Source organism: Protopterus annectens, chromosome 5.part0, assembly GCF_019279795.1.
Source record: "Protopterus annectens isolate FY-2018-M chromosome 5.part0, PAN1.0, whole genome shotgun sequence".
Classification (NCBI taxonomy): Eukaryota; Metazoa; Chordata; order Ceratodontiformes; family Protopteridae; genus Protopterus; species Protopterus annectens.
In genome coordinates this window covers 622,931,170-622,944,694 of record NC_056735.1, presented here as the reverse complement: position 1 = coordinate 622,944,694, position 13,525 = coordinate 622,931,170, and the positions used below count along the sequence as shown (strand labels likewise).

General features: G+C 41.5%; 1 protein-coding gene across 1 annotated transcript in view; it reads right to left on the bottom strand.

The window, feature by feature from the left end:
* The window catches only part of PPP2R3B (protein phosphatase 2 regulatory subunit B''beta), a 1,731,184-nt gene that overhangs the window by 1,582,056 nt on the left and 135,603 nt on the right, over nt 1-13,525 (bottom strand). The window lies entirely within an intron of this gene.

Genomic DNA, 13,525 nt, shown 5'->3' with positions numbered 1-13,525 from the left:
AGACAAACTTAGAAGATAAGCAAATAAATAAAAAAGAAAAGTATAAACTAAGCAATTTATTGATGACCCTAAAAGGGTTTGAGTCTCACAAGGGATAATTGGCTAGGCTTAAAGTGGCTTGCAAGGGCAGTTAGCTTAGTACTAATCTATGAACCTATAAAAGGTTTTACAGAGAACTGGGAAACAAGGCAAAAGGAATTGAAACACCACCAAAAAGTAAGAAACAGATACATTTTGGAGAAATCTTTATGAAGATCCTATGGAACATCAGATGCTAAATGGATAGCAATAGTACGAAAAAAAAAAAAGTTCAGGATATAAAATGGGATGAAATAATGTTCAGACAGATTGAAACAAAGATAAGAAAAGCTACTAATTGGAAAACCCCAGGGCCAGATACAGTACCCAACATCTGGCTAAATAACATTTTTTACATAAAGATTTAGCCACATGTGTACCCCCAAACAGACACCAACCTGATTAACAGGAAAAAATAATGCTTTTACTTGAGTGAACCTGCAAACTATTCTAAAAAAAAAAAAAAAAAAAAAAAACTATAGACCAGTAACTTGCCTTGCCTTCCGGACATATAAACTATACACTGGAATAGATGCATATTCCAGTGTATAGTTTATCATTTAGAAGAAAACTCAATCATGACAATAGAACAAAAGGGTAACAAAAGAAAGTCATATGGAACAAAGGATCATTTGTTAAAGTCATAATGGATAACTGTAAAAAGGGGAAGAATCTAGGTCATGGATAGACTACAAAAAATCATTTGAGAGTATTCTACATTAATGGATAATTACATTACAGTGACCATGAAACAGTGGCAAAGCACTTTGCAGTTAAGTCATGATAAAGTTCAAATCATCATTCCAGGGATAAAAATTCAATATTCCAGTGTCACTCATTTCTGCTCTTTTCCATTGCCCTTTACTCATTAAGCAGTCTACTGAACAGATTAGGTCATGGCTACAATTTGGCTCCCAGAAAACAACGAAGGGTAAAGACTTTTCCTTTTTTTGTGCATGATTTTAAAACTGTACACTTCATCAGATGAGGAACTAAAAGCACAACTGCAAGTGGTCAAATCTTTTTCAGATAACTAGAATGCCATTTGGTCTTGATAAATGTGCAAATGCAACCTTTAAAGCAGGAAAGCTGCAGCACCAAGATGCGACTATAAAAGAACTTGAGGGAGTGTATAAATATTTGGGAAATGAGGGATCAACAATGAAACTTGAACAAATGCAAATAAAACTTAGTAAAGAATATTCTAGAAGAGTAAAATTAATACTAAAAATAGCACTGACATCTAGGAATAAAGTCCAAGCTATAAACCAATCTGCTCTTCCTGTCCTAACTTACAGTTTTGGAGTGATTGACTCGCCCCAAAAAGTGTTGGATCGGGTGGACAGGAAAACAAAAAGGATGCTACATGCTCAAATGATTTATAAAAATTAGTGCATACCAAGACTATATACTCCCGTTCTAAAGGAGGTATGGGCCTCCTTGAAACAGACATGTACAGATCTGCAATTGTGGGAATGCATATATATATCTGCTGACATCACAAGACCCACATGTAGTGAAAGTTTTAAAACAAGAGGAGAATAAGTCCAAGATTACTTCCTTGCTTAGTTTAGCAGAAGCAGATTGGTGTCAAGCAGGAATGGAAATCAAACCAGAAGTAGACAAAAATTAGGTAGCAACTGAAAAAAAAGAGACTATAAGGTGAAGAATTAAATCAGAAGGCAAAAAATGTAGAAAATGCATAAACACAGTTGCAAGTATAGAAAACACTTAGAAGAACCTCATGTTGATAAGGATCGAACACAGGAATGGTTAAGGAGAGGTAAATTTAAACAAAATGGTGAAAAGTTAATATTAGCACCCCAAGACAGTGGACTATGTACATGTTGGTCTACAAAGTCCATTGAACGTGTGGGAGAAACAGACAAATGCAGGTTTTGTAAAACAGATTTGGAAACAGTAGCACATCTGGTTTCTAGTTGTGATATACTAATGGCAAAAGGACTGTATACTGAAAGGCATAATAATGTGGCAAGACATTTGCATTGGGGATTGTGCAAACATTACAACACTTAAGTAGCTAAACATTGAAAACATAAGCCACAAAACATAGAAAATTATGACGTTTATATCACATGGGATCACTCATTACTAACCGTTCAAAAAAATAGATGCAAGAAAACCAGATATAGTAAGTCCATGAAAATAAGACAAGCACCGATTACTGAAATTGCTACACCCACTGGCTATAGTAGAGAGAGACACGAAGTCATAAAATACCAGGATTTGCAGGCAGAAATGAGGGCAATGTGGAAGGAGGATACCCAGACAGTTCCAATACTAGTAGGAGCAATGGGTCTTATAAAAAAGAATTTACAATCATATTTAGACATGTTACCGATACATGTAACTTTGCATTGAAATGCAGGAGTCATCATTACTGGGCACATTGTGGGTGCTGCCAAGAACACTTCTGGCTAACATCAAACAATACTAATTTCATGAACTTTAATCATACTTTGACTTAGGAATATGGTTCATTCCCATCATGGAATTAGAAACCAAAAAGACTTGAAGAAATTAAACTGCTGCATACTGCAACACCCACCTCCAAATGGGTGTCAGACATACAGAGGATCAGGCTTCCCACACCCCCAAAGAATGGGCTGCCTGGCATCAATACCTCACTTCTACTATCCTTAGCAGACACTGCCAGTGTCAAATTGTTAACTGACCATGAGTCTCCTACATCACTCTCAGGGCTTTATCCCTCTGTGTCAAGATGCAGGACCAATGTATTTGGTATGATCTGTTGCAGCAATGATCCTTATTACATTCACAAAGGTAATCTGCCCATTCTACAGATAACTTGGAAGCCAACAGCTGGAATACTAAGCAGTTCTGAAAACCACACAGAAAAAATTAATTAAAGGTGCTATAAAGAGTGCACAGGTCGTCAAAAATTGCAAAAGGTATGGAGGGACAGCTACACGACAGACTATCACCACAAATTATTTACACACAAGCCAGGATTGAAAAGGAGTACCCTTGTATGGATTCAAAAATCCAAGCAAGCAATGTGTGAAGGCACTGAGTTAAAGAAACATGGCGGTAGCAGTAAGGAGGTGGCATGGGCTTAAAATAAAAAGGTTGAATTTAAATTTCCTCTGTTTGTATTCCACCAGTGGCTTGTACTGGGAAATTTGAATTATGTGTTGACAAGAAGTCAGACGCTGTAAAATAATTTCTCTGTATTATGAAGGGCATCAAAACTGCTCAGGTGATTATCTCTGGAACACACTGATTTGGCCATATACTGATTTTCGTAACTTTCATCTTCCACCCTGGTGTGATATCAAGTACATTGATGGGAACTTGTTACTTGATCTAATCACTTAATCATTACATCTTGGTCAACCAGCCAGGTTTCTTCTGTCATCAAATCTCATCTCTAAGGAATACCACACTTATCAACCATCTAATTCCACTCACAGATCTCCTTGCAAAGGTGCATCAGTAAATAGGACATGCTGGAGTGATAGATTCCTGTCCGAGACTCCCCATGCTTTGGAACAGGATACCAATATACATCAGGCAGAGCCCCTCACTAACACTCTTCAAGAGAGACCTTGACAGGTGGATGGGAAACAGAAAAGTTATGCTGGGGATCACTGCAGAGGTTCTGCTGGACAGTGGCACAGGGAACTAATGGCTCTGCTGGACAGAGGCACAGGGAACTAATCTAAGGGGGTGGCGAAAGCCAACACATTATGGCTAGGCTTAAAAATGCCCTTGGGCAGATAGCCTAGTACTTACCTAGGTCTCCGCTCAGTTGGATTATGCAGTGCTTCTACCTGGGGCTGCCAGGCGGGAAAAACTCAACTGGTTAGTTACTAGGATGACCAAGTACCACATCTTACTGGTTCTGCGGGGTCTGCAATGGCTGCCTATTCAACAGCAGATAATGTACACAGTACATCTGTTAATTTACCTTGCCTTACATGGTAGAGATCATCCTATCTTTACCATCTTTTGACCTGATGACCAGTGTGCATTTTTTTTTCATCTTACCTTTAAGCATCCCTGTGACTAGCAGTTTCTCTAATACCTTCTGGAAAGCACTAGGAAGCCTTAAACTGATACAAGCACTCAACTCTCCTTGTTAATAAGGAGAAATTAATAGTAGCCACTAAACAGCCTATAATTGCAAAGTACCAATGTAAGGGAAAACAGCTCCTGTACTTTACAAAAAAAAATAAAAAAAAGCACCAATCCCGGCATGTCCAAGGGTCAGCTTCCGGTGATTTCGCCTGTCCACCTGGTGAATCTGGGCATACTGAGGCAATGCAGCAATTGCCTCATGTACACAGACAACCCTCTACTCCTACCACCCAACACTACAACCGGTGAGAGATGCACTTATAGACAAAAATGGAAGCAAAGCTCTCTCTACCCAAGATTGTGCTAGACAGTCAAGAGGAAAAGGTTAACACCCACACTACACCTCAAGCAAGACATAGCCCTTCTAAACCCACACCACCAACACACACATATAGTAACACTAAATCCACATATGCAGAGGCCCTTAACTGTAAACTGCCCAAGCAACAAGAACCTCTGAAGCTGAAATGCAAACAAAACACCAATCACAACCAAAGTTTCACATGGTTCACAACACAAGTGTGCCACCCAGCAACAGCCCCTAAGGCAAGACAATGTACCTAACACTTTAGTCATAGGTGACTCTATAGTCTGGCACACTGATGTCCCTCTCACCAGGTTGAACAAGGAGAAAATTACAGTCCGCTGCCTGTCGGGTGCCAGGATCCGCCACATAACGCATGCACTCAAGTCACTCAAGTACAAATATGACTGTCATTGTCCATGTTGGAGTGAATGACTTGAAACGTACCTCCCTGGACTACATGAAAAGAGACATGGAAGAGCTCTCGGATCATGTGGCCCAGGCAGGTATGACCCTAGCCCTGAGTAGCATCCTGCCTTTGCCCCCACCATATCCCAAGATTCTCACTACACCTTTCTAAACATACTGGAAAATATTAAGATAGAACCAAACACCCTAATACTGGGTGATTTTAACTACCCTGCCATTAACTGGGAAAACTACTCATGTACCAACACCTTTGCCTAACAGTTCTTGGAATTCATAAATTCCAACGCCCTGGATCAACTAATCCACAGTCCCACCAGGGGCTCCAAATATCCTAGACCTGGTCATTACCAACATGGGAAATCAATGCTCCACACCTATGGTCACCCCCTCATTAGTCAGGTCTGACCATAAGCTAATCGCCCTTAACATCTACATCTCACCCCCACCCCCCCAGTAAGGAAACCTCCATAAAAAACTTCTCCAAAGCCAACTTTATGCTACTCAAGTCAGAAGTGACAAACTTCATGACACCCATGCAGACAGGAACTGAAAGTTCAACTGCCGAATCCTACACTAAGGCACTGTACGAGCACATCCGCTCATGCATGAATCGTGCCATCCCAAATAGAACAAAGATGATCTCATCCAAAAAAAGGAAGCCAACCTGGTGGTCCCCTGCCATAAACAAACTTTACAACAAAAGGAAGGAATTATTGCAGAAAAGAGGAAAATCCCAGGATGCAAAAAATGTCCTTACCAGCCTCAGTAAGAAACTGAGATCCCTCGTAAAATCCTCCAAAGCTAGTTACGAAAATAAAATTGCCAAAGATTGCATAGACAACCACAAGGCATTCTAGAACTATGTCAAGAATCTAAATGGCAATGCTCAGATCTGCTCTGAGCTAAAAAACAGAATGGCATTAAATATACTGATCCCAAGGATATTGCCAATATCCTGGCAGATCGATTCAGTGCCAACTTCACCCCCCTCTCACCTCCTAAATGGCCCATCTCAATACCGGAAAGATTGCCAAATTCTGGTAATAACGGCCACACAGGTAAAAAACGCACTCTCCAAAGCTAAGAATACAGCATCCATGGAACCAGATGACATCCCCGGCTGTGTACTACATGAACTACAATATGAACTGGCACCTCACCTAAGTGTCATGTTTAATCATAGCCTCACATCAGGTTTCGTGCCCACTGAGTGGCGCAGAGTTACAGTTATCCCACTCCACAAGGGGGGGATCCACCTTGGAACCCGGAAACTACCATCCCATCAGTCTGACAAGCCTTATCTGCAAGGCCATGGAGCGTATTATCATGGAACTTAGAAACAAACACATTGGCAACCTTCAAACACTGGACCCCACCCAGTTTGGGTTCGTGAAGGGCCGATCTGGTCTCCTGAACCTGGCTGACTTCTTTGAATCAGTCTCCAGAGCCATGGACAAGGGTAAGGTGGTCCACACAGCCTATCTAGACCTTGCCAAGGCCTTTGACACCATCCCCCACTCTGGAATCACAGATAAAACTTACTAAGCTGGGCATTAATCCCTATGTCACCCGATGGGTTGCTAACTGGCTTACTGATAGAACCCACACTGTAAAAGTAGCCAACTTCAAATCCAGCTCCAGACAAGTGACAAGTGGAGTACCTCAGGGTTCAGTCCTGGGACTGCTCTTATTTGGCATCTACTTCTCTGAAGTACAGGCCAACACTAAGGGACTCTGGATAACAAAGTTTGCAGAGGACTGCAAACTGGGAGCCATTACTGAATCCCCAAATGATGTGGATACTCTACAAAAGGGCCTTACAGAAACAGATGCTTGGTGCCAGAGCCATGGGCTCAAGCTCAATGCCAAGAAATGTATAGTTATCCCCTTTGGGAAAAAACATGAACCCGTGAATTACCATATAGGTGGCAGAACACTAAGCACTGAAAGTGTGATAAGAGACTTAGGGACACAGGTGGACAGTGGTCTCAACTTTGATAACCACATCGCCACAACAGTCAGGAAATCCTTCTATGTGGCACACCTCATCACTAAGGGCTTTTCATCCAGAAAAAAGGAGGTCATTGTCCCACTGTACTCATCCCTCATTAGACCCATTATAGAATACAACGCCCAGTTTGGTATGTACCTCTCAAGACATCTGCAACAACTGGAAAGGCCACAGAAATACCTCACTAAAATAATCACAGGCCTAAAGCAGATGCCCTATGCTGACCACCTTAAAAAACTCCAGCTATACTCTGTCGCATATCGTCTACTCAGAGGTGATCTCTGCTTAACATACAAGGCCATGTCAAACCCAGAGCTGTTGGACATGCTACACAAAGAAATCCCAATCCCTCAGAGCCACACACTCCAGGGATCTAAACCTTGTCATCACAATAAACAAAACATGCTGGACGGATAGGTTCCTGACCCAGAGACTCCCCAGACTCTGGAATAGATTGCCCATACATGTCAAGCAGAGAGCCTCTTTGGCCCTCTTCAAAAGGAACCTTGACAATTGGATGGGAGAAAGGAAATTCACCCCGGGGATCGCATCAGTCGCCCTGCTAGACAGGGGTCCAGGGAAGTAAATAGTGTGGGAAGAAATAGCCAGGGAATTGTTATGGCTAGGCTTGTATAGGCCCTAGGGCTGATAGCCTAGTACCAACCTATGAACCTATGATACTGGCTGACTCAATCCCTGTGGAGAACCTCACAGGGGCTGCTGGCAATTCTGGAACTTTGCCCTTCGCTCATTGAAATCCGTATCTTTAGACTCTGCTACCTGGCTGACTGAGTGACACTCTAAACAAAAGTAATAAACTTACCATAACAATAGTTCCTTGTTAATACAACTGTCATGACAGACAGAAAGGAGCCTCTGCCCTCCCAGCTGATACTAGCCAGTAAACTTTCATACAAATGCTACTTCGTTGTTCAAGCTTCCCCATCTCCCATAGTACTGTGGAGGTCTTCTCTTGCTTGTTTGAAAAGAACTGAATGTCAAGGTCATTGACAGGAAAAAGGCTAGGAGTAAGACTACAGGCTTACTAGGTACCTCCAGATGAAAGTGTCAGTTTGGAACAAGGATGGTGGGTGGGACATCAAGACAGATGGAGAAGACCAACAAGGATCTATCATTATGCTAAGTACATAAATTTCATAGCCTTTGTTATTCCCTCCATCCAGATCAATAGTTGGGAAAAAATGTCCAGACACTTCATCCTGGGTGGCATCACTGCAACACATCCTTGAGGACAGTGGTAACAAAGGCAGTTCCAGACCTTGATATAAAGTCAAGTGTGTAGAACTTGTTTAAGGCATTCATTGTTGACCACGTTACTGCAGCACCAATGTCATCGACATTGGACTACCCAAAGAAAAGCTTTAGAGGTTGAAATAAACCTAGCAGAATAAGCTTTGAAAGTAAGGTCAAACCTTTGAAAGAGTATGCAATCAGACATCCACTAGACAGAGTAACTATGACAACTTTGGACCCTACTTTGGCTTTTGAAAAGGATATGAAAAAGTTGCTCATTCTTTTGTATGGACATTGTTCATGGAAGAGATAGTATCTTTAGTTGGCAATGCATACCTAAAGTACGCACAAGGTATTCTCCATTACCTGTATGGTTAGGAAAGAAAACTGGCTAATGAATGGATTATTTCATGGTCGTCTCTGTGGCTACCTTAGATACAAAGGAATGATTTGTCTAACAGAAGCCCTATGTGGAAAATCAAGTATGGTTGTTTATAAGATAAAGCCTGCAAAATAGAAATCCTTTTTGGAGATGTGACAGCTACTAAGAACATGGTTTTCTATGAGAGGTATTTTAAAGAGGAAGTGTTAGCAAACTCAAAATGGGGTTAAGCCAGAGATTAAAGTGTCGAAGTGAAGTTCAGTGGTGAGGTAGCGTCTTTAATGGGCAAGTTAAAGGCACCCTTCAAATGCCAACAGGTTAAAATTAAGTTATATCCATCAGTAGCATTTTAAAGCTTATGTCATCTAGAGTTTAACGTTTTAAAATGTTTATGTTATACAGAGTTTAAAGTTTTATTAAGTTTTGTAGTTTTTGTATAGGACAACTTTTTAAATGTTTTGCATTAGAAATGTTTAGTGATTGTGATGCAATTACTGAGAATATCAGTTTGTTGGTTATTTTTAGCATGTGATGTTTGCAGGGAGTATTATAACAGGGTGATATGACTGAAAGGTATTTGGATTCTGAGGAAGTCTTGTTATAAGCTTGACGAAAGCTCTTAATAGTGAGCAAACAACCAGATTGTTTCATCTGAGCCGTCTGGTGTCCGTTTTGTGGTTTCGGTTCTCAGTTTGCTGTTTTACTCTAGGCTTCCTGGGAGGATGATATGAAGGACACCTTTTAGAAATTGCTAGACATCAAATCTAGAGATCAGATTAAGTGTCAAGGGAAGACGAGTAGACTATCAACAGGTCAGCCATAACTTAAGAATATGCCAACCCAGCAAGGAGCAGATCACACAAATAAGAGAGAACCCCATAGGAACCTCCACAGACAGGGGATCCTGATGGCAAGAGAAGCCCAAGATGGAAAATTGCTTCCATCTGGACATGTATGATTTCCTGGTAGTGGGTTTCCTGGCCTCCTGCAGAAACCAAAGCACATCCTCAGAAAAGACATGCCTGAGAAGGATCAAAATCCTATCACCCACAGAGTCAGTTGAAGAGTGGGCAAGTGAGAATATGGAAGAGATCCCTGGTTTTGTGTAAGAAGATCCACTCTGTAAAGTAAATTGTGGTGATTAGCCCTGACTAAGTGAGAAAAAAGGGGAAACCAATGCTGTCTGGGTCAAAAGGGAGTCACTAGCAAGATTTTGGGAGAGTCCTGCCTGGTCTTCTGCAAGACGTGTGGTAACAGAGGAAGGGGAGAGAAGTTATACAGAAACATCCCTTTTCCAAGCAAAAGAAAGCGTATCCACTTTCCAAGCTGGAGGACCTGGGTCTATAGAACAGAAAAGAGGAAGTCGTTACCTGTGGAAAACCCCAATGACAGCTAAAGTCCAGGAATACATCGCTGTGAAGCATCCATTCATTAGCTTGTGTGCTGGATCTGCTCAAAGAGTCTGACACAAGACTGTACTCAGAGAATTGTAAACTGCCTGAAGAGTCACTTGATACTGGATAGCTAGATCCCAGACCTGAAGAGCTAGTCTGCAAAGATGATAGGACCTTGTGCTCCCTTGCTTATCAACATACCACATTACTGTGGTATCGTCTGTGAAAAATTTGAAGGGTTCAGGATGAAAGAGGAAATGAAAAGCAAGAATCAGAGCTCTCATCTCTTTTATGCTAATGTGATCTGACCTCTAATGAGGAGGCCAGGACGCTGAACCATGAGGTGGTCACAGGAGGCACCCCACTCCCCCATCGGAGGCATCTGTAAAGAGCTGCTGAGTTGGAACGGGAGCTCAAAAAGGAAGACCCAGGTTGAGTGAAAGTTGAGGAGTCCACCACTGAAGCTTGAGCTTGACACAGAGAAGGTAAGGTATAGGGAGTCCATGGGGTGGCGATGTTGAAGCCACACTGACTTAAGGTCCAACTGAAACTTCCTTGTATGGAGCCTGGCAAGAGAAAGCAAGGGAATGGTAGAAGCCATAAACTCGAGAACCCTAAGAAATTCCCTAGCCATGACAGATGTCAGAGGAAGAGGGAATGGGAAAAAGGCAACTGACAGAGCCTTGGGGGGGGGGCAGGTAAAGATGTTAGCATTAGAACTGTCTAAAGTCTGTAGCCAATGATAATATGATCCTGGGAAGGCATCTGCGCTGATTTTTGTAAGTTTATAGAGAACCTCAGACTCTAAAAGACAAATAGTAAACTTGAGATCCTGAAGCACAGTGTTGGGGAATGAGCTTGAATAAGCAGATCTAGATAGGGAAAGATCTGAATTCCACAAATCCTGCAAAAAGCAATGACAGGAGCAAGATATTTGGTGAATATCCTTGGGTAAGTAGAGAGGTTAAACTGCAGAGTAGATAATTGAAAATGCAAGGAAGACAGAGAAATGTAAACATTTCCTGAATAGGGGATGGATGTAGATGTGAAGGTATGTATCCTTGAGATCCAGAGATACCAGAAAGACCTGGGGTAGAAGAGGAGGAAACAATGTCTGCAGAGACTACATCCAAAAAGAAGGAATCTTCAGAAAGGTGTTCAACTGGTAAAGATCCTGAATTGGTCTCCATGTGCCCTCCTTTTGTGAGACCAGAAACATTCTGGAATAAAATCCTTTCCCTAACTGGGCAAGAGGCATGGCCTGAAAGGTGTCTTGAGCCAAATGAGAGTGAAAAACCACTGGAAAATGAAAGTTGTTCCAAGAAGGTTGAAGAAGCCTGAAAATGGCTTCCAAACAAAAGAAATATCCCTGATGGATAATGAACAGAACCCAAGAGTCTGAAGTGATACATAGCCAATTTGGAAGAGACAGGGAAAGATGGAGGGTGACTATAACTTGACCAAGTGAAGGAGGAAGCAAACTGTCAAAACAGAACCAAGGTTTTTCTGGAAACCAGGTTTCTGGGTGGCAGGAGTCTGAGCGGGAGACACCTCTAGAACTCTTCTTGCCGTTAGGAGGATGGCAAGACTGCCTATGAACAAAGGCAGATTTGTAGGGATAATTCCTCTGAAATTTAGGAATAGGAGAAACAAAACTGTCTGAGCTCCTACAAGGATTTTCCATCGTCCTGGAGAGATCTGAAAAGCTCATCATCAACAGCAGCAGATACAAAAAAAGTTATTATCCAAGAGAGCGTTCAAAGGTTTAGCCTTAATGTAGTCAGGCATAGCCTGAAGATGAAGCCAAGAATAACATCTCATGAATGAACCAAAGGCAGCAGCTCTGAAATAGGCATCAGCTGCATCACAGCTGCATTTGATTAAGGAGCAGGCAACGTAGATTCCAGCATGGAAAGGGACAAAGCCTTCCCCTTAGAATCAAGAAGGTCAGAAACCACCTTAGAAACCTGAGAAAGGACAGCCTAAACATACCTAGTCATAGGAGTCTGGCAGATGATGGCCCTAAAGGATAGTGGCAGCAGTGTAAACTTTCTTGCCCAGCCTTTCCATAGACCTACGATCCTTATTAGAAGTTAACAGCTTGCTGAAGGTAAACTTAAATGGCTTGTCAGAAGACAAACACTACAGAAAGGTTAGGAGAAGGGGATTTAAAGAAATGTGCACTCCTCAGGCACTTTAATAAATCTGTTTTTAGGTGCAATAGGCTATGTTTTTAGGTGCAATAAAGTGGAACAGCCTTACAAGACTTTCTGCAAATATATAGAGCTGAGTATATTTTTCTGCATTATTCTGTATTTATAGAGCTAAATTGTTGCTTAGATATGTGTTGTCTTAGTGTTCTGCAAATATACAGAGATCAGTATATATCTTTTGGGTTTTATAATTTGCACTCTGATTCCTCACATCTCTGTTGAAACTTTTCCCCACCCACCCCTCCCTGTTCTGGTAGTAGTTTAAATTTGGTGGCTTTTGCAGTGCCCGCCCCACTGTAGATTTGATCTAGGACACTCCCCCAGTCCCATCTCTTTACCGCATTCTACCTAACAAATCCTTTCTGCACTTGCTTTTAGTCCTTTTTAATTTAATTACATTTTTTCAAACTGTGTGTGGACTAATATTGCTACATACTCAAGTGTGCCAGCTTGCACTGCATGTGAATTGTTTTTACTACTGTTTTTGCTACTTTTCTGAAAAAAAAAAAAAAAAAAAAAATTGTAAGCCTGTTTCCTACCTTTCCTGTAATTAGTGTTCCAGATACAGATTTGCTGTATCCAGGACTATTTCTAAGCTTCTGAGCCCCCAAGCCTTTCTGTGTTGGAGGGAAGCCTTCTAGCTTATCAGTGGGAGTGGTAAGCACTAGGTAACCTGTCTACCACATAAGGAGTGGTTCTGGCCTAGAATTTGTAGTTATTGGCCGTTTGGGCGGTCTTCCATCTCTCTCAACTTTCTGATTTGAATGCCTGCATTTGCACTTGTTTCTGTCCTGTAACTCCTGGGCCCATCTCATTTGCTCACTCAAAAAAAAAAAATCTGCTTTTACTGTATTTTTGTTTCTTCCTACTTTATTTTGCGTCATCTTAAAAGTACTCAATTGTATTTATTACTGCTTGGTGTAACTCATTCCAAGCCTTTTAGTTTAAGCACTTGGGCTTCAGACCAGTTGTTTTACATTAGGAAGGTTTGTGGTCTGCACTGTGGTGGCAGGACAGGTAGCTTACATCCTTCTAAGTTGGGAACTGCTGATTGAGGGCTCAGTGTCTGTTATTCTAAAAGTGTATTAATTCTGTTTTAAGCACTTGGGCTTCAGGCCAGTTATTTTACATTAAAAGGGTTCATGGTCTGCACTCTTGTGGGAGGAGAGGCTGGACTCTGCCCTTCTAGCTGGGAATTTCTGGTTAAAGGCCTATAGTGCCTGCATATCTAAACTGCTTCTTACTGAAATTGGTACACCTTGTTTGCTGTAGCATAGACTAGACCAATGCCTTCTGAATCTAGCTTTGTTTGTATAACCTGAGCACTAATCCAGGCAT